Source organism: Hylobates moloch, unplaced genomic scaffold (assembly GCF_009828535.3).
Source record: "Hylobates moloch isolate HMO894 unplaced genomic scaffold, HMol_V3 SCAFFOLD_9, whole genome shotgun sequence".
Taxonomy (NCBI): Eukaryota; Metazoa; Chordata; class Mammalia; order Primates; family Hylobatidae; genus Hylobates; species Hylobates moloch.
Window position 1 is genome coordinate 105,253,765 of NW_026652284.1, and position 19,071 is coordinate 105,272,835.

The 19,071-nt window shown below is 44.5% G+C and overlaps 1 protein-coding gene across 5 annotated transcripts in view; it reads left to right on the top strand.

Annotated features, from left to right (window-relative positions):
- The window catches only part of ZNF572 (zinc finger protein 572), a 44,249-nt gene that overhangs the window by 15,147 nt on the left and 10,031 nt on the right, over positions 1-19,071 (top strand). For 3 of the 5 annotated variants that reach the window (XR_009214971.1, XR_009214968.1, XR_009214969.1), the window contains exons 2-3: positions 5,075-5,200; positions 9,519-10,050. The exons of 1 other annotated variant lie outside the window; for it this stretch is intronic. The gene's annotated coding sequence lies outside the window, so the exon portion shown is untranslated. Of the gene's footprint in view, positions 1-3,797; positions 3,943-5,074; positions 5,201-9,518; positions 10,051-19,071 lie in introns of those variants that run through there. One more of the 5 variants, XR_009214970.1, reaches the window with a different exon arrangement.

The following is a 19,071-nucleotide window of genomic DNA, read 5'->3' on the forward strand; positions in this document are numbered from 1 at the left end:
TTTCCCCTTCCTCCTTCCTTTTCCCACCCTAATAAATAGTCACCATGTAATTCATCCCAAAGGAATGTGGTTGAACTTTCTGGACACTAACGAACAAAGAACTTGATGGTCACAACCCTGTGTGAAGATGCACATTCTTGATCACTTGGCCTGATGTTTCCTAGGACGTGTGTGTGTGTGTTTGTGTGTGTGTGTGTGTGTGTGTGTGTGTGTGTATGTAAGAAAAGTCCCAACATTGATGGCCAAAACTCAGTGATCTGAATGCACAGGATTTCCTGCTAGAATTGTTTTTCTAATGCAGAATCTTGTCTTCACCTTTTCACCCCATGCACTTCCTACAGAGATGATGGACGAGAAGGATGTACAGCTTCCTTCAGTGACATGACATGCTGCTCTCGGCAGCCCCACGAAGACCCAGGAACCTGTGATTTTTTAATACTGAAAAGGGGTCACCAGTCACAGAAAACATGCCCAGGTTTGCCTGCCAGGAAGAGGCAAGCACCCAGGGCATCAACTCTTTTATCAGGGCACTTTCTGAGCAATTAACGGCCCGGTGCCATTATAGATGCCATTTGTCACACCATAAATTTTGTAAAGGAATTCAAAGGGAGGAAACGTGGCAGGCAGAGCAATGAGCAATAAGTCTGAGATGCTCCTGTTCTTAGATCTTTCAGGATGAGATTTTATTAGGCCAGTTTCTAGGATTTCCTCTGAAGTACAGAAAATTCAGTGAATGGCTTCAAAAGCAAAAGCTTTTAAGATATGCTCTCAAATGAAATGATTTCTTCTTCTCTTTTTTTACATGTTGCAGGGAAAGGAAGAGAAAAGAAAACTCATTTGTTCATTCAATAGATTTATTGAACTGCCAGGTACTGTTTTATATGCTGAGAATACAGCGGAAATTAAATAGACAAAGAACTGGCTCATGGAGTTAAGATCCTAGTCAAAGAGAACAATAATAAACAGAGAAACAAACACATATAAAACAAAATGTCAGATAACCATAGGTCACTGGGGTGTCGGGGTGTCATTTTCAGACAGGGTGACGAGCAAAGGCAGGAGAGGGACAATAGCTCCCCCTCCCAGTGTTAACCTTTTTTAAATCTAAAGTTCTTCACCTTCAGTCAAGGGACTTCCCCGAACCTGACCCACTCACTTTGTCTTTCTGGGACTCCCTTCAGAAGAACTCTTTGACTGAGCCCCAGACAGGCCCTTGATGTGTTAAAGAACTTTAGACAGTGCTTTCTCAAGACAATTCTTATGTCTTGCAGCAAAATCTTATTTTTCTATGTTAAAAGTTAAATAGTATCCCACTCTGTCTCTGCAGTCCTTCAGTAGTAAGAACTGCATGACATACCCCCAAGCAGATGTATGGCTCAGATGAACTGAGATGAAAGGTAAAATGCACATACACACAAATAATTTTTAAAATATCATGCCCTTGCAATTACTAAGTTCCCACTGAGTGGCAGACACAATGCTAGCCACTAGCAGGACAGAGATAAATAAAATATAGTGCCTTTCCTCAAAGAGAAGTCTAATGGGGTCATCTATAATGCGAAGAGTTGGGAACAGATTAATGTTTCTCAAGGGGATGCTATTTGCATTTGGGCAGGATATTTTTATTTTTTTGAGATGAGTTCTCACCTTGTCACCCAGCCTGGAGTGCAGTGGCGTAATCATGGCTCCCTATAGCCTTAACCTCCTAGGCTCAAGCCATCTCCTACCTCAGTCTCCCAAGTAGTTGGAACTACAGGAGTGAGCCACTATGCCTCACTAATTTTTGTATTTTCTGTAGAGACAAGGTCTCACTTTGTTGCCCACGCTGGTCTCGAACCCCTGGCCTCAAGCAATCCTCCTACCTCTCAGCCTCCCAAAGTGTGGGTATTATAGGCGTGAGCCACCATGTTCAGTCTGTGCAGGAAAACTTTTTAGTATGCAGAATCTGCTGTCTGTCCTTCGTAGGGTCTTTGGCATTCCTGTTTGTTACTGTCTTATTTTGCTAGGGCTGCCATAACAAAATACTACAGACTGGGTGACTTAAATAACAGAAATTTATTTCTAACAATCCAAAAGCTGGAAATGTAAGGACAAGGTGTGGGCAGATCTGTTTTCTCCTTTGGCCTCTCTCCTTGGCTTGCAGATAGCCATCTTCTCTGTCCTCATGTGGTCTTTCCTCTGGGCACGCATCTCTTCCTCCTCTTTTAAGGACATCAGTCATGTTGGATTAGGATCCACTCATATGACCTCATTCAACCTTAATTACCTTTTTAAAGGCCCTATCTCCAAATATGGGCACATTGGGGGTTAGGGCGTCAACATATGAACTTTAGGACACTTGCCCGTTAACTCCTGATAGCACCAACCAAGGATAACAAAAACAGTCCCATACATTCACAAGTGTCTCCTAGTACTTTAAGTGGAATTCCTATTCTGATGTTCAATGTGCAGAATTTCCACATCTTCTTTAAATAGTTACAAATACCTGTGCACTTGCCAATTTGGCTATCATTTTCTGATGACAGGCAAAACATTTATCTGAGAAAAGTGACTTTTTAATGGACTCTGGGAAATCCAATGCATTACTTACATCATTAGATAAAGCTGACAATATCTCTCTGTTCAGAGGTTGCTAGCCCTGAAACAATATACTATTAACACAGGCAGAAAGATTTAAAGTGGGTATTTATGTATTGCCTCCCTGGATCGAATACATTTTTTGACAAGTGAGTATTATAAAAATCAATAACATTCTGTTCCGAAATCTAGTATAAAAAGAATTTAATAAGGAATTTAAAGAGAGGAAGAGTCTCGGGAGAATTAAAAGATGGGTTCCAGATAGAGGAAGAAGACAAAGGATTACCCTCCAGCAGAGTTGCAGTTATGATATTAAACGCACTAACCTGGACAGGTGCCGTGGCTTGCACCTGGGAGGATCGCCTGAGCTCAAGTTTGAGGCTGTAATAAGCTCGAACTGGGTGACAGAGCAAGACTCTGTCTCTAATAAATATACAAATGCATGAATGAATAAACACATTAACCAGGAAGTCATTTGCATGGGATTTCCCTATTAATACTCACCCCATGTACTGAGTAGGTACAGTGTTAAGCACAATGCTCTAAACATTCCATATATACTATTGTTTGATTTAATATTGTGAAAGGGCAATTCAAATATAAGGATACTTCTGCAGCTCTTCACTCTTCTTCAACGTGCTCCCCCACCCATCCCATGCACCATACACACCTCTTAATTCAACATGGAGCAGAGAGAGGCATGTGCAAGAAACAATGGTAGGTGACCTAGGAAAGTGACAGTGGGGATGCTGAGTAGGGGACTTTTTTGAAAGTTATTTAGGAGGTGATATCTACAGAATTTGGTGTGTGGTTGATTATGGGATAAGGGAAAAAGCATAGTCAAAGGCAGTGCCCAGGTTATAGTCTCATGCAGCTCATTGCCTGGGGCTGCCATTCACTGCAGTAGAAAATACAGGAGAGGGAACAGGTTCGTGAATTCAAAAGTGATCTGTTGGGCTCTTCCCTGGGCAGGAGAAGGTTTTGTTGAGGGCCTTCACTCCCACTACCTCCTAGTGGTATTGTGATCATCCTCAAGCTCTTTCTGTCCATCTCCTCAAAAGTGTGAAAAATTGGAATACTACTACCTTCCTCATACAGGATGATTGTGAGGTGAGAACAGATGTGACAGTGTTTGGGTCATGGAAGGCACTCACCAAATACTCCTCTCCCTTCTTTTCTCCTTCCAACTCTAGATTTATATAATTCCACGAATTCCATTCAACCTGACCCTTGAAAATATAAGATCCTACAAGGAAGAGTTAAGAGACAAAGGATAAAATATAGGAGACTAAAGGAGATGACGCCTGGTGGGTGCTCACTGATGGTAGATCACCCTTAAATCGGAGGGCAGGTGCAGAGTTGAAGGTAGGGGGTAGGGTGTTGGTATCAGAGGAGAGTCCAGAAAGATATCCTGGAGAAATGTTGCTGTTTTCACAGTTTGACTGGCAAGCACCCTGCTTTCCAGCATTTGGTATATTTAGAAATGAATCAGGCGCTCTTCTCAGGCCATGTTTCATAATGTGTACTTGAACCTCACATTTCCAGTAGGTATCCTCCTCTCTCAGGGTCCTGCATAACTTGAGACCAGTTTTGTAGGTTTCTATAGCTTTGGGGCTCCAAGAACAAGAACTGGCCCCCAAGCACCGGAATTCTCTTATAAAGCCAGGAATGAGAACTGCCTAATCTTGAACTTTTGTTTTCTGGAGGAAGACTGGCTTGCAGAGGTAGGGGTGGGGGGAAGATGGGGGGTTCCAAGATGAGAAGATTTGACAACAACTAACTTTAGAGAAAATCTGTGGCCAAGGAGGAAAAGTGACCCATAACATTCTGGAGCGAGGCATTTGGCACCTAGGCACTCTCTAGGAATTCATTCCAAGTGATTCACATCACAGAGTATCTATGCTCAGAATCCACTGTTACATCCACATTTATTCATGTTAAATCTAATTGGTACAAATATCGCTTTATGTTTGCATAAAGATTCCTGGAGATTATGCAGGGTTGGTTTGCTCTGCAGCCTTTCATTTTGCTGCCGTCTTACCAAACAGCTGCCTCTGGAGCCACCTGCTGACACAGCATGGAATTTTGAGCATTTGACCTTACCAAGGAAAGTGCTGTCCCAAGCTAACAAGAGAGAAGCCATAATCATGCCACTGTGCTCCAGCCCACTCGATCGATGCCCTGGGTTTGCTGTAGCACCAGAGTCAAATCGTCTTGAACAATACTTTCCCCTCCCAAAGCCCACACCCAATCTCCCAGCCACCTTCAAAAGAGATGTTGCCATCTCCCTAGCTAGCCGTTTCAATATAGGCAAGCTTCTGCATCGGGACTCCATGCTTCTTGGGCTTCCAGTAGCTTTGGTGCTCTGTGCCAGCCCATACTCACTCCCTAAGCCATGCCTCTACTCTGTTTCGCTCCACCCTAGAGGTGCTGAGTCAGGTCAAAGGTACTTAGAGCAGTGATCATTTCAGTAACAATTCTCTGTATACATTTCCAGGCCCAATGACACAGGAAGCAGAGGGAGGGGAGAGGCTGGAGAGAAGAAAAAGAGCCAGAGATCTCCTGCAAGCACCAGAAAGCCCACCACTAAAAATAATCACAGCAAACCCCATAACTCTGGAAGGTGAGGATTACTGTACGCAAGTTACTGAGGCTTAGATTCAATTTCTTGGTCAAGAGTCACAGATCTTGTTTCTGAGGCAAAGGACTTGCCCTGATTATTGTTACGGTAGGTAGGTAGTCAGACATGAGCAGGGCAGGAGAACGCCCTCCAACCCCCAGCCAGGAATGCCAGGTGACCATCATGTAGGCAGTTCTTAAACTGCCTCTCTAAAATAATAATTGGTTGCAGCTTGTATCCGGGAAAGGCAGTCTCCTAATAAATTGAAACACCTGAAACTGGTGATCAGCAGCTTCCAGTAAGATCTCAGGAGTTGGGCGAGTGGGCTCAAGCGTACACACTAAGAGGTAAAATAGCACAGTTTAAGTGATCTATGACCTTCCTCTAGGAACACCTGACTGGTAAGGGAAAAACACCTCAAGTCACTAAGAGGCAAAATGGTGGAGTTTAAATGGTATATGACATTCCTCCAGGAACACTCAACTCCTGAGGGAAAAACTCGTCAGTAAGAGGCAAAATGGCAGAGTTTAAATGCCTGGGTAGGGGAAAAATGCCTCAATTAAGCACGCATACAACCCCAGTAAACACACTGTGCATGCTCCTCTCCCAAGTGCTAGCAGGCCACTGTGTATGTGGACAGCCCACCCCAGGAAAGAATCAGGGGAGAAGGGACACAAGACCCCAGAGGCATGCCAACGTATAGAACACCAAGTCAAAGATCAGACCACACACTTGATCTCTCAAGTCACCTGCTTGGCCCTCTTCCAAGGGTTCTTCCTTTCGTTCCTGCTCTAAACTTTTTTTTTTTATTTTTTTGTTTTTTTGAGATGGAGTCTCACTCTGTCACCCAGGCTGGAGCGCAGTGGCAGAATCTTGGCTCACTGCAACCTCTGGCTCCCAGGTTCAAGCAATTCTCCTGTCTCAGCCTCCCTAGTAGTTGGGATTACAGGCGCACACCACCATGCCTGGCTAATTTTTGTATTTTTAGTAGAGACGGGGTTTCACTATGTTGGCCAAGCTGGTCTCGAACTCCTGACCTCAGATGATCTGCCCACCTCGGCCTCCCAAAGTGTTGGGATTACAGGCGTGAGCCACCGCGCCCGGCCATTCCTGCTCTAAACGGCAGATCTCCCCCCAGGCTGGATCATGGCCACCTCGGCTCTTGTATTTTATAAACGGATTCAACTGTTACCAGGATGGTCCCCCATCCCACCCATCTCGGCCTCCCTAAGTGCTGGGATTACAGGCGTGAGCCACTGCGCCCGGACTTGCTCTAAACTTTTTAATGAACTTTCCCTCTGCCTTATGCCCCTTGGTGGAATTCTTTCTTCTAAGGAGGCAAGAATTGAGGTTGTTGCAGACCTGTACAGATTCGCCACTGCTAACAGTATGATATCACGCTGCCCCTCATTACACAGCTTTGCACCACCTGCCAATTAATAGCCTCAACTCATCATTTTAACCACTTCCTCCCTTAAGATGCAAACCTACCGATAGTAGGATAAAACCTACTGACAACTGACAACTTCGTGCCAGCTGTTCTGATTGTATAATCAGCTCAGTACCAAACCCATATCTTCACAACAGGGGAATTCCTGGGCTTGCAGGAAGGAGGAGAGATTGTCATTGTTTTCCTCGGACGGTGGTGGGAAATCAGCAGAGTTAGGAAACTTTTGACATCTGAGGCAAGCAGGAGGTTCAAGGAAGAGGATCAGATTGGTAGACAGGAGGGCTGCTTTTCTACAATAAAGAATTTGGCTGGTTTTTGTCACTGGTTCCTAGAAAGGGGCTTCTCAACCCTTGGAATATCGCGAGTGATAGGAGCATCTTTGTTACTCATGGTAGGCTCCTCAGACCTGGCTTGCATTTATGCTAATGAGGCTACTCTTGGTGAGCCCCTGGAGAGTTTACACAAATGAGGTGACTCAGGGTAGGGTCTGGCCACACCAGAAAGGCCACTTGTTTGATTAGACTTTGAGTCCTAGCTAGTTAGGAGGCTGAGGCAGGAGAATCACTTGAGCCCAGGAGTTTGAGGCTACAGTGAACCATGACTGTACCACTGCACTCCAGTCTGGGTGACAGAGCGATATCCTGTCGCTGAAAAAAAAGATAGAAGGAGGGAAAGATACAGGCAAATCTCTAACCCCTTTCACCACCCGGTGCATCCACTACTTTTACCCTCAAATGCTAGATTGTGATGTGTAAGGGAATGCAGTGTTAGCGGCTTACCAAATCCAAGAAGACAGATTTTTAACTGGGGTTCCTTGAGTCCTCTGCCTTCTCCACATCCTTGGCTGGGCTTCAGAGTGAGTCTGAGGAGCCCTTAATATTACATGCAAAGCTTTTGTAAGTCCACCTATTTTGCTTTCTGGAGAGAGTATCCTGTCAGTTAGGGTTTTAAGAGGAAACAGATGGCACACTGAAAGATGGACAAGAAGGAGTTACCTGTATTACCCCTTCCCATGCAACGGGGTAACTGAAGCCAGTTTAGTGAACTGTTTACGGAGTTGTGAACAGGGTTGTGCACCAAAGTGCACCAAGGATTTAGCAATGTTGTGAAGGCATTCTACCTGTGGGCCTGAAGGGGAATGGAGAGGGAGCCATTACCAGAACCCGGGGAACTGCAGCCTTGGGATAGGGGTCACCCAACTACATGCATGGACTTGGGTAGAGGCACAGAGTCTCTGCCGATCACAACTGGCTGAGAGAGGGCCAGTGAACAGGTACCCCCCGTCCCCATCTCCAGCCAGTGCCTCTCATTGGCCTAACCAAAACACAGAGAAGGGAGTCAGGGTAACATATTTCATAAAGATCAGTCTCAGCCTACAAAGATCAGCTTCCTTGGGCATAGAAAAGGTCAGAGAATACATTTGGAGAGAACAAATTAAAAATAACCAGCATAAGGTCCCAGGTTGTTATCAAATTCCTGCAAGAGGTACCTGCCAATAAAATGTTGAGAAGTACTGTCTTTATATCCACCCAGAAAACCTTCTTCCGTCTACAGCCCAAGTCCTCATTAAATCCATATTCTCTTTCTCTTTTGATGGAACTTTAAACAAATTTTTTCCTTATCATCTGAGGTTCTGGGTGCCAATGCCAGCTGGGAGCCTATTTCTCATTATTTTATGTAGGGAAAATTACAGTGCATTGCAGTTCAACCCCAAACCTCCAAATAAATGTAGGGAGACCCCCTGAAACTATTGCTATGGAATAAAAGATGAAATGCTCCTGATTACTGTAAATACAAAGTTGCATGCAGGATTGTGTAAAGACAATGCCAGGTTGGACTGCCAGAACGAGCCAACAGCGCGTGATGTGCTTCCCCCTGCAGAGAGCCTATGAACAGACGTGCAGTCAGGGAGGTTTCACATCACCAAGATTCCTATCCCAGAAAAGCAAATGTTCATAGCACTGGGAATGGAATGCGACCCTTGTGGAGAGCCTGTAAACGGATGCATTGGGGGGGCGCCTGTCCTTATGGATAAGATAGGGCTATAAATGCCCTTATCTTGCCACAGCTCTTCTAGGCCTCTTTAGGGTTAAGGCATACTCCCTTCTGAGAATTTCTGGTCTAGCCGGTTGTCTAGCTTCACGTCCTGTTTCTATGGATTGTTTGTAACCAGCTTTTGCTGCAACTGTTACTGCTGATGAATATCTTGCTAATCATAGGTTATGGAAAGACTGTGTTTCTGTTTTAAGGCTCTGTTAGAAATTACTGATGCACACGCTATATTGTAAATTCTTATCCCTGTATACTGTACTACTGCATACAGATGTTAAAGAATTACTTGGCCGGGCGCGGTGGCTCACGCTTGTAATCCCAGCACTTTGGGAGGCCGAGGCAGGCGGATCACGAGGTCAGGAGATCGAGACCACGGTGAAACCCCGTCTCTACTAAAAATACAAAAAATTAGCAGGGCGTGGTGGCGGGCGCCTGTAGTCCCAGCTACTCGGAGAGGCTGAGGCAAGAGAATGGCGTGAACCCGGGAGGTGGAGCTTGCAGTGAGCCGAGATCGCGCCACTGCACTCCAGCCTGGGTGACAAAGACTCTGTCTCAAAAAAAAAAGAAAAAGCTGCTTAGTTGGCAGTAACATGGCCTTTCTCATGCTCATCCTAAAACATAGGGCAATTTTGTTTTTAAGGCAGGATCTTGCTCTGTCACCTGGGCTGGAGTGTAGTGTGGTGTGATCATAGCTCACTGCAGCCTTGAACTCCTGGGCTCTGGTGATCCTCCCACCTCAGCCTCCTGAGTAGCTGGGACTGCAGGTGTGTGCCACCATGCCTGGCTAATTTTTTTATTAAAAATTTTTTTTTTTGTAAGTTGCCAGGCTGGTCCCGGACGCCTGGGCTCAAGTGATCCTCTCACCTCGGCCTCCCAAAGTGCTGGGATTACAGGCGTGAGCAATCTCACCCAGCCTCAACATGGGCATCTTGTTTGCTGGCATACGACGTAATCTTCATAACATCTACAGCAGTGCTTCTCAACGCTCTTTTCCTTATCATCCCCCACCCCATCTTTTCAGACATTTTTTATTAACCACTCCCCCTCCATTAAAATGTAACACCACAAATATACTGTATAACTGTTTAAGTCTTCTATGATGTATGTCTGTGCTTTATGCATGAAAAGGGTATTTTTTTTTCGTGCTCCCCCTGAAGAACTCTTTTGTCCCCCTGGGGGCGATATCACCACTGTTGAGAATGCACGATCGACACTATTTCTGATGTTTCACCGATTGTCTTTGGAATGTAACTCAAGACCTTACTGCCTGTCATCTTGTTAAAATTGTTGCATAAACTTTTGGAATATAAATGTGTATTTTCCCACATAAATGTGTTAAGATACCTATAAACTCTTGGGTTTTTTTGTTGTTGTTGTTTATTGTTTATTTGTTTTTTGAGACAGGGTCTTGCTCTGTCACCCAGGCTGGAGTGCAGTGGCGCGATCATGGCTCACTGCAACCTCTGCCTCCTGGGCTCAAGCAATCCTCCCACCTCAGCCTCTTGAGTAGCTGACTACAGGCATGCGCCACCACACCCAGCTTTTTTTTTTTAGAGATGTGTTTTCACCATCTTGCCCAGGCTGGTCTCAAACTCCTGATCTCAAGCGATCCTTCCACCTCCACCTCCCAAAGTGCTGGGATTATAGGAGTGAGTCACGGCACTCAGCCCATCCTATACATTTTTATTACAGCCTTATTGAGATATAATTCCCACACCATAACATGTACCCTAGGCTGAGTGTGGTGACTCACACCTGTGTGCCAACTACTTGGGAGGCTGAGGTGGGAGGATTGCTTGAGCCTGGGAGATGGAGATTGCAGTGAGCGGAGGTTGTGCCACTGCACTCCAGCTTGGCCAAGAGAGTGAGACTGTGCCTCAAAAAAAAAAAAGGATACCCTTGTAAAGCATACAATCCAGTGATTTTCAGTATATTCCCAGACTTGTGCAATTATGACTACCAAGTAACTTTATAACATTTTCACCACCCTCAAAAGAAGCCCCATGGGTTGTATAAATTTTGGATGATAAAAAACCAAAAAGTATTCTACTGGGAAATGTTAGCCAGAGAGGCATTCTGTAGGAGTGCTTGTGTATGTTCCAACTCTATGTTTGAAACCTACATCACTTCCAGAATTCAAAAAGTACATTGTGGCCAGCCACCACTGCCTCTGGCCCTCATATCAGGAGCATCTGGAGGGGAAAACAAAAATAAAAACAAAAACTACATTGTAATTTCCCATGGTTTCTCATTTTTGTCATCTCTCAGCTTGTTTCCCAAGGTAGAAATTGCAGTCATCATTATTTTCTTCCCCTTACCTCCCACAGTGAATCAGTCCCCATATCCTATGACTTCTCCATTAATATATATTTGAAATCTATGCTCAACTACTCACCTACTCTGCCATGACTCTAGTTCTTTTAATAATTTTAATTCTTTTTTTTTTTGAGACAGGGTCCCACCCTGTCACACAGGCTGTGGTGTAGTAGCATGATCTTGGCTCACTGCAGCCTTGACCTCTCTGGCTCAGGCAATCCTACCACCTCAGCTTCCTAAGGGCGGACTACAGGCGCATGCCATCACACTTGGATAGTTGTGTGTGTGTGTGTGTGTGTGTGTGTGTGTGTGTGTGTGTGTTTAGAGATGGGGTCTTGCTGTGTTGCCCAGGATGATTTCTTTTCTTTCTTTCTTTTTTTTTTTTTTGAGACAGGGTTTCACTCCTGTCACCCAGGCGCACTCTTGGCTCACTACAACCTCCACCTCCCATGCTCAAGAGATCCTCCTGCCTCAGTCTCCCGAGTAATTGGGACTATAGGCATCGCCCAGGCTGATTTCAAACTCCTGGACTCAAGTGATCCTCCTGCCTCAGCCTCTAAAAGTGCTAGGATTACAGGCCTTAGTTCTGAACCTCTTTCTCTTTCATCTAAATTGTTGTAAAAGTCTCCTGTTTAGTTTTTCTCCTTACCAGTTCAACAGTCACACTTAAAAACCACAATCAAATTGAACTGAATTCCTACTACCTATAGATTTCAGTTCAATTCCTCACCTTGGTCTATATGACCTCTCACAATGTGGCCTCTTCCAGTCTACTCAGCCACTTCTCCTGCCTGCTTCTCCCTTCTTCTCTACAATACCAATAGGTGTCAGGTTTTCCATAAGCCCTGAATTGTTGACCGTTCTCCAAACAACTGACCTTTACAGAACTCTGTGCCTATGCAGGTACGATTCCCTCTGCCTAATATGTCTTTCCACCCAATAAAACCATCAAACTCTGTCCGGGCGTGGTGGCTTACACCGGTAATCCCAGCACTTTGGGAGGCGAGGTGGGCAGATCATTTGAGGTCAGGAGTTCGAGACCAGCCTGGCCAACATGGTAAAACCCCACCTCTATTAAAAACACAAAACTTAGCCAGGCATGGTGGCACACACCTGTAATCCCAGCTACTTGGGAGGCTGAGGCAGGAGAATCACTTGAACCTGGGAGGTGGAGGTTGCAGTGAGCCGAGACTGTGCCACTGCACTCTACTCTGGGAGACAGAGTGAGACTCCATCTCAAAACAAAAAACAAACAAACAAAACCCACCAAACTCCTATTCATTCTTCAAAGGCCAATTGATCTCTTCTGCAAAGCGTTTCTCTTGCTCCCTAAGGTAAAGAGTTAGTCTGCTCCCTATGAGGCCAAAGTAGTATTTTTCTTAATTTCTGTTGCAACATTTACCTATGTTATGTTGTAATTTTGCAGTTCACACACCAGTCTTTCCCAGCATCAGCTGTCCTAGTAGGTGTTGTGTGCGCAATGTAGATCAGAAGAAAAAGGGCATAGATGAAGTAGTTTGTAGAAAAATTAAAGTGTTAAGTTGTAAATTCCTGGGGTGCTTATATAGTCAAGACAAGGGTGAAGAAGCTGCAAGCTGCAGAATGTCCATACTCTTGCAATCTCAGAAGCAAGGTGAGCCAGTCACACAGTTGGAATCTGCCCATATGGAACAGAGGCTCCCACAGAGGCAGAATTCAGCCAGCAGGGCTTCCAGCTGCCCTGTCTGTCTGCCTCTTTTTCCATGGTTTTGACATAGTAACTTTTCTTAAAAAGCATTGCAAATGAAGCACATAGTAATCATATCCAGGGTAGTCTATGTAGTGCCCCTTGAGGGGAAACTCAGGATGAGTTTGGAAGAAGTTGTGTAACCCTAATAGGTCCATTGCCTGATGCACACAGCCAGTCAATACTCCCTTGGGTTGCAGCAGAGAAAGAGGTTTAATCATAGGATCACCAACTGAGAAGATGGGAGGAAACCTTAAATCCATCTGCCCCATGGAACTTAGGGTTGAGGTTTTTAAGGGTTTTGAAGTGGGCTGAAGTGGGGAGATCCCTGGGGGTAGGGAGATGAAGAAGCTACGTTCTCATACTGATCCAGTTCCTCTGTGGGGATCTTCAACCTGGTTGCTGGAATTTAGGGTCTGAAAAACATCTTAAGAATCCTTAAACAAAAGACGTATGATTCTAACGTCAGAGATCCTGTCTGTAGGAACAAAGGGAATATAAATGGTCAGAATCTAGTGACTTTTAGCAACAAGGAAGTGGGCCAAAGTGCAGTCTGATTAAAGCTTAATTATAACTATATTTCTGTCCAGAACCCAGCATGCAATTTTTGTCAACCCTGTGGGAGTGGTTTCATTTGTGCTCCAAAGGAGTGAGGTCATGGGTGAAAGAATTTGTGTTTTACAAAAAGAAGTCATCCCAGGCCCATGCCCTTTAAAGAGCTTGTGGATACAGCAGCCCAGAGGCTTCTCCTGCTATTTTCTGCTCATGTCTGTTGTGGCAGGGGATTGATTGCTTACTAATTCAACTGTCAGTCTCCCCTTTTTACCGATTCGATTTGGGCAGCAATGTGCTCAGCTCCAGAGGATAAAACACAACTGACCTCAGCCAATCACAACACCTCAATTCCGCCTTGGCAGTCATCGCTCTAATCAGTGGGCATATGATCAAGTTCTGGCCAGTGAAACAGAATGGGAAATCTACTGGGGGGTTTTGAAAACGTGTTTCTCCTTGATAGGAGAGATACATGTGAAAATAAAGCCCCCTTTGCCCCCTTCCCTTCCTGCTTTGAACACTATGGTGTTAGAACATGATGGGAGGAGTTGTTGCAGCCATTTTGTAGTCATGAAGTGAGAAGCCTAAGGGAAGATGTCATCAAAATGCTAAGAATAATGCAGAGGAAGGAAGAAAATGGCCTGGGCCCTTGAAAGCAGCACCGAGCTGCTCCATCTGTCACAGGACTGCCTGCTTTAAACATTTCTTAAGTGAAGAATAAAGATCTTACGGTTTAAACCAGTGTGAGTCACATAGTCTATAACTTGAAACTGAAAACACTCCTTAAGACACCCATATCAACACAGTTTCAACTGTTATTCCTATTAACACTGATGTGTGAAAACAGCCATGGTGGGGAAAGGCAAAAACTCACTCTTCAGTGTCCTGTGTCAGCCGGCCAGGAGTCAGGGCAATCTCTACAAACTCTTGTTCAGAATGACCCTCTCCAGGAGTAAACATGAAGAGACAGTACATACTTGTTTAATAAGTGAATGAAAGAACAAAGGAAATGAAAGTAAACGTTTATAAAGGAACCTGATAAATTTTCCATACTTCCCATGCCCTCAATGTCCTCCAGGCATTGTACTGTAAGAGTTTATTTACTCATTGTAAGAATGAGACAAGATTGCTGTGTTCACATTGCTCACTGCTAGCCTGGATGACAGATGTCCACACAGCATAATACAATATAAGACAATCTGGTGAGCAAATTCATTTATTCATTTTTTTTTTTTTTTTGAGACAGAGTCTCCCTCTTTTGCCCAGGCTGGAGTGCAGTGGCAGGATCTTGGCTCACTGCAACCTCCGCCTCCCAGGGTCAAGCGATTCTCCTGGCTTAGCCTCCTGAGTAGCTGGGACTACAGGCACCTGCCACCATGCCCAGCTAATTTTTGTATTTTTAGTAGAGATGGGGTTTCACCATGTTGGCCAGGCTGGCCTCAAACTCCTGACCTCAAGTGATCCACCCACCGTGACCTTCCAAAGTGCTAGGATTACAGGCATGAGCCACCACACCTGGCCTCGTTTATTGATTCTTAAATTCAGCTGAAGATGTTTATTAAATGGCTTTTCAAGAAGCTTATAGATGTAAAAGAAAGGCATTCTTTCCTGTTCCCCACATTCCTACAGCCCCATAAAAGAAAAATTGTTTTATTGGAAATAGTAGAAGGTATCCTCTGCCCTTCATTTCATTGCCCTCATCCTTACCCCTTACTCATTTATAGGATCAGGAAAACTGTCTTCTGTGATGGGTGAGGTGGAGCAGAAAAGACTGAACTTGTGTGGTGTAGGCCCTTGAGTTCTCTAAGATCTTCCTACCCACAGAGCATTTGCTACCTACTCTCTGCTTCTTGTACATGTGGTCATCACAATTTCTTGGGCAGGATTTTCTTCTATGGAAATGAGAGCATAAGTTGGTCTAATGCATGGGGATGAAGTAGGAAGCCTGGGTCCCCAGGCTATCTCTCCAATCCAGTTTTACCTGCGACAAAGCTGATCATTTTGATCCCTATCTAGTACATGTATCAGCTATTATTCTCAATTGGTTTCTCAATTGGTTCAGAACCTTTGGGCATGTAGAATACATGGTTGCAAGTTGGGGAGGAAAAAAGGTGTAAATATTCCTGGGAGAGTCAAGGGAGGCTAACTGGTGAGATGATATTTCAGAGGAGAAGAGAAGGAGGGGACATTTGCTTTACAGATAGATGGGAGGTAGGAGAGGAGGCAAGAGTAGGAGTGACGGGGGCAGTGCCATGGTGGCAGAGAATAAGACATAGAGGTACAGAAGAGCAAGCTGTGTTCTGAGAACCACAAGCAATTTTGGGAGGAGCATCGTGGTGGAGATGAGCCACAATAGAAAGGTCCCAAAATTTAGATATTATCTTGATGATAGTAACCCATATTTGTGCCTGTGTAGTTTTCTCAGCCTGCTTCCTGCCAGTAGAAGTTTGGGGTTCTGAAGACCTCTTGCTGCTTTGTACTGTCTCTGTGCCTATCAATCCCAGCTGACAGGATGCTTTCAGAAATCTTGAGGCTTTTGTTGTGTTAATATATCATTCACTCTATTAGTCAAAAGGTGTGCCCACAAATTTCATGAGATAAGCCCTTTTCTCCCTTGGCTTCCTTATGTGGTTGCTGTGGTCAAGGCCCTTAAGACTCTTTGGTATCCCACTGTTTAACACAGAAGTTCTTCAAGGCATGTTCTGAAGGAAGACCTGCACAGGTCTTTTGTAGTTTGCTGACACTTACTTAGAACACTTTTTCCTAGCGGTGCCCAATATTCGATCTTTTCTCAGAAGGCGTTTCTTAATTTTAACATTATTTGCCATCTGGAGAGGCTGGGATGTGGAAAAACAAATTGTTTCCAATGCAGCAGTTTCTAGCTCCTATATATTCAAGGGCTGGTTCTTCAGCTTCTCTCTTTTCTCTTGCATTTTATCATAGGCAATGAGAAGAAGCCAAGTGTCATGCTTACTATTCTACCTTGAATTCTCTTTAGCTAGAACAGAGGTCAGCTGGCAGGCAGGCTGCCCCCTTATTTATTTATTTATTTATTTATTTATTTATTTATTTATTTATTTATTTAGAGACAGAGTCTCACTCTGTTGCCCAGGCTGGAGTTCAGTGGCAGGATCTTGGCTCACTGCAGTCTCCGCCTCCCGGGTTCAAGTGATTCCCTGCCTCAGCCTCCCGAGTAGCTGGAATTACAGGCATGTGCCACCACACCTGGCCAATTTTTGTATTTTTAGTAGAAATGGTGTTTCATCATGTTGACCAGACTGGTCTCAAATTCCTGACCTCAGGAGACCCGCCTGCCTCCGCCTCCCAAAGTGCTGGGATTACAGGCATGAGCCACCAGGCCCGGCCGCCCATTTTCATACATAAAGTTTTATTGGAACACATTCATACCTGTATACTAGTCTTGCATATGGCTGCTTTTGAGTTACTATGGCGGAGCTGAGTAGTTGCAACAGAGACCATACAGCCCACAAACATGGAATAGTTACTCTCCAGACTTTTACAGAATGAATTTGCCAACCCCTGACCAAGATGTTTGCGTTGATTAGGTGGATTTCTTATTTTCTACATGTTAGCACAGGTGACAGTGTTGCCAAATTTCTGCCACGACATAACAAGGACCCCCTTCCTCTATCTTCCAATAACAGTTTCCTCATGGCTAGAACAGATAATTAGAAGGCAAGCGTCACTCTTCTTTCATTTCTGAGCTGGACCCGTGGTGCCAGCCTCAGCCTGCTTATGCACACCATATAGCCATCCTCCAGCTGGAAGTTCTGTCTGCAAGCTTGCTACTCCAGGGAATGCACAAACTTTGTCAGTGTGCCCTCAACCCCAAACTAGAGCCTCCCTAGCAGTTTAGCTGTGTACTAACTGGAGTCAGTTACAGAGAATAGAATTCACTTGAGCTGACATAAGGAATAAAAGATACATTACAAGGTTTAAAGGACTTTTGGAATCTCTGGGAGGACTGAGGAAATGGACTGTGGGCTGAGCTTCCAGGAGTGTCAATCAAAGCTGCTGCTACAACTATGGCAATTACAGCTTCAAAGAAGTCTCAGAAATGTAATGTTTAGCTTTTTCAACTGTATTAGTCTGTTTAGGCTATCATAGCAAGATACTAGACTGAATGGCTTAAACAGCAGAAATTCATTTTTTTCACAGTTCTGGGGTTTTTTGGTTTTTGCTTTTTTTGTTTTGTTTTTTGACAGGGTCTCACTGTGTCATCGAGGCTGGAGTGCAGTAGTGCAATCATGGTTCACTGGAGCCTTGAACTCCTGGGCTCAAGCAATCCTCCTTCCTTAGCCTCCTGAGTAGCTGGGACTATAGGCATGTGCCACCATGCAAAGCTTTTTTTTTCTTTTTTATTACAAAATTGTTTGTACAGATGGAGTCTCACTGTTGTCCAGACTGGTCTCAAACTCCTTGACTCAAGTGGTCCTCCTGTCTCAGCCTCCTGAAGTACTGAGATTACAGGTGTAAGTCACCATGCATGGCCTCATTTTCTCACACTTCTGGAAGGTAGAAGTCCATGATCAAGGTACTGTCAGTGTTAGTTTCCATGAGGCCTTTCTTCCTGGTTTGCAGATGGCCACCTTCTTGCTATGTTCTCCCCTGGTCTTTCCTTTGTGTGTACACAGACAGAGATGTCTCCGGTGTCTCTTCCTCTTCTTACAAGGACCTCAGTCCTATCAGATTAGAGCCCCACCATTATGAGCTCACTTAACCTCAAACACCTCCCTTGAGGCCCTATCTCCAAATACAGCCACACTGGGGATTACAGGTTCAACATAAGAATTTTGGGTGAAGGCCGGATGTGGTGGCTCATGCCTGCACTTTGGAAGGCTAAGGTGGGCAGAGTTTTTGAGGTCAGGAGTTCGAGACCAGCCTGACCAACATGGTGAAACCCCATCTCTACTAAAAATACAAAAATTAGCCAGTTGTGGTGGTATGCACCTGTAATCCTAACTACTTGGGAGGCTGAGGCAGGAGAATTGCTTGAACCCAGGAGGCAGAGGCTTTAGTGAGCCAAGATCGTGCCATTCTACTCCAGGCTGGGGGACAGAGAGCGAGACTCCATCTCAAAAACAAAAAACAACAAAAAAAGAATTTTTGGTGGACACAATTCAGTTCATAACACCAACTCTTCTCTGCAGGAACACATAATGAAAGAAAGTGGTAATGGATATTGAGTAAACCAATATACAATATCCACCACAGCTTTAAAAAAAATAAAGGTTAAATTATTCATTTCAACATAAGTAATAGTATAAGTTCGGAAGCAACATAAAAAACAGGTTAAATAAATACTGGTATATTTACCCAATGGAATATCATGCAACTGTTAAAAAAAAGAATACTGGGAGCTCTATGATAAATGCCTGTACTATTATAGAAAACTCTCGGTTGGGTGCAGTGGCTCATGACTGTAATCCCAGCATTTTAGGAGGCTAAAGCAGATGGATTGCTTGAGCCCAGGAGTTGGAGATCAGCCCGGGCAGCATAGTAAGACCCTGTCTCTACAAAAAACAAAACAAAACAAAAACAACAACAAAAAAAACCAAAACCCAAAATTAGCTGGGAGCTGGGAGTGGTAGCACACACCTGTGGTCCCACATACTTGGGAGGCTGATGTGGAAGGATTGCTTGAGCCTTGGAGGTTGAGGTTGCAGTGAGCCAAGATCATGCTACTGGACTCCAGCTTGGGGGATAGAGTGAGATCCTGCCTCAAAAATTAAACAAAAAAAAAAAAAAGAGAGAGAG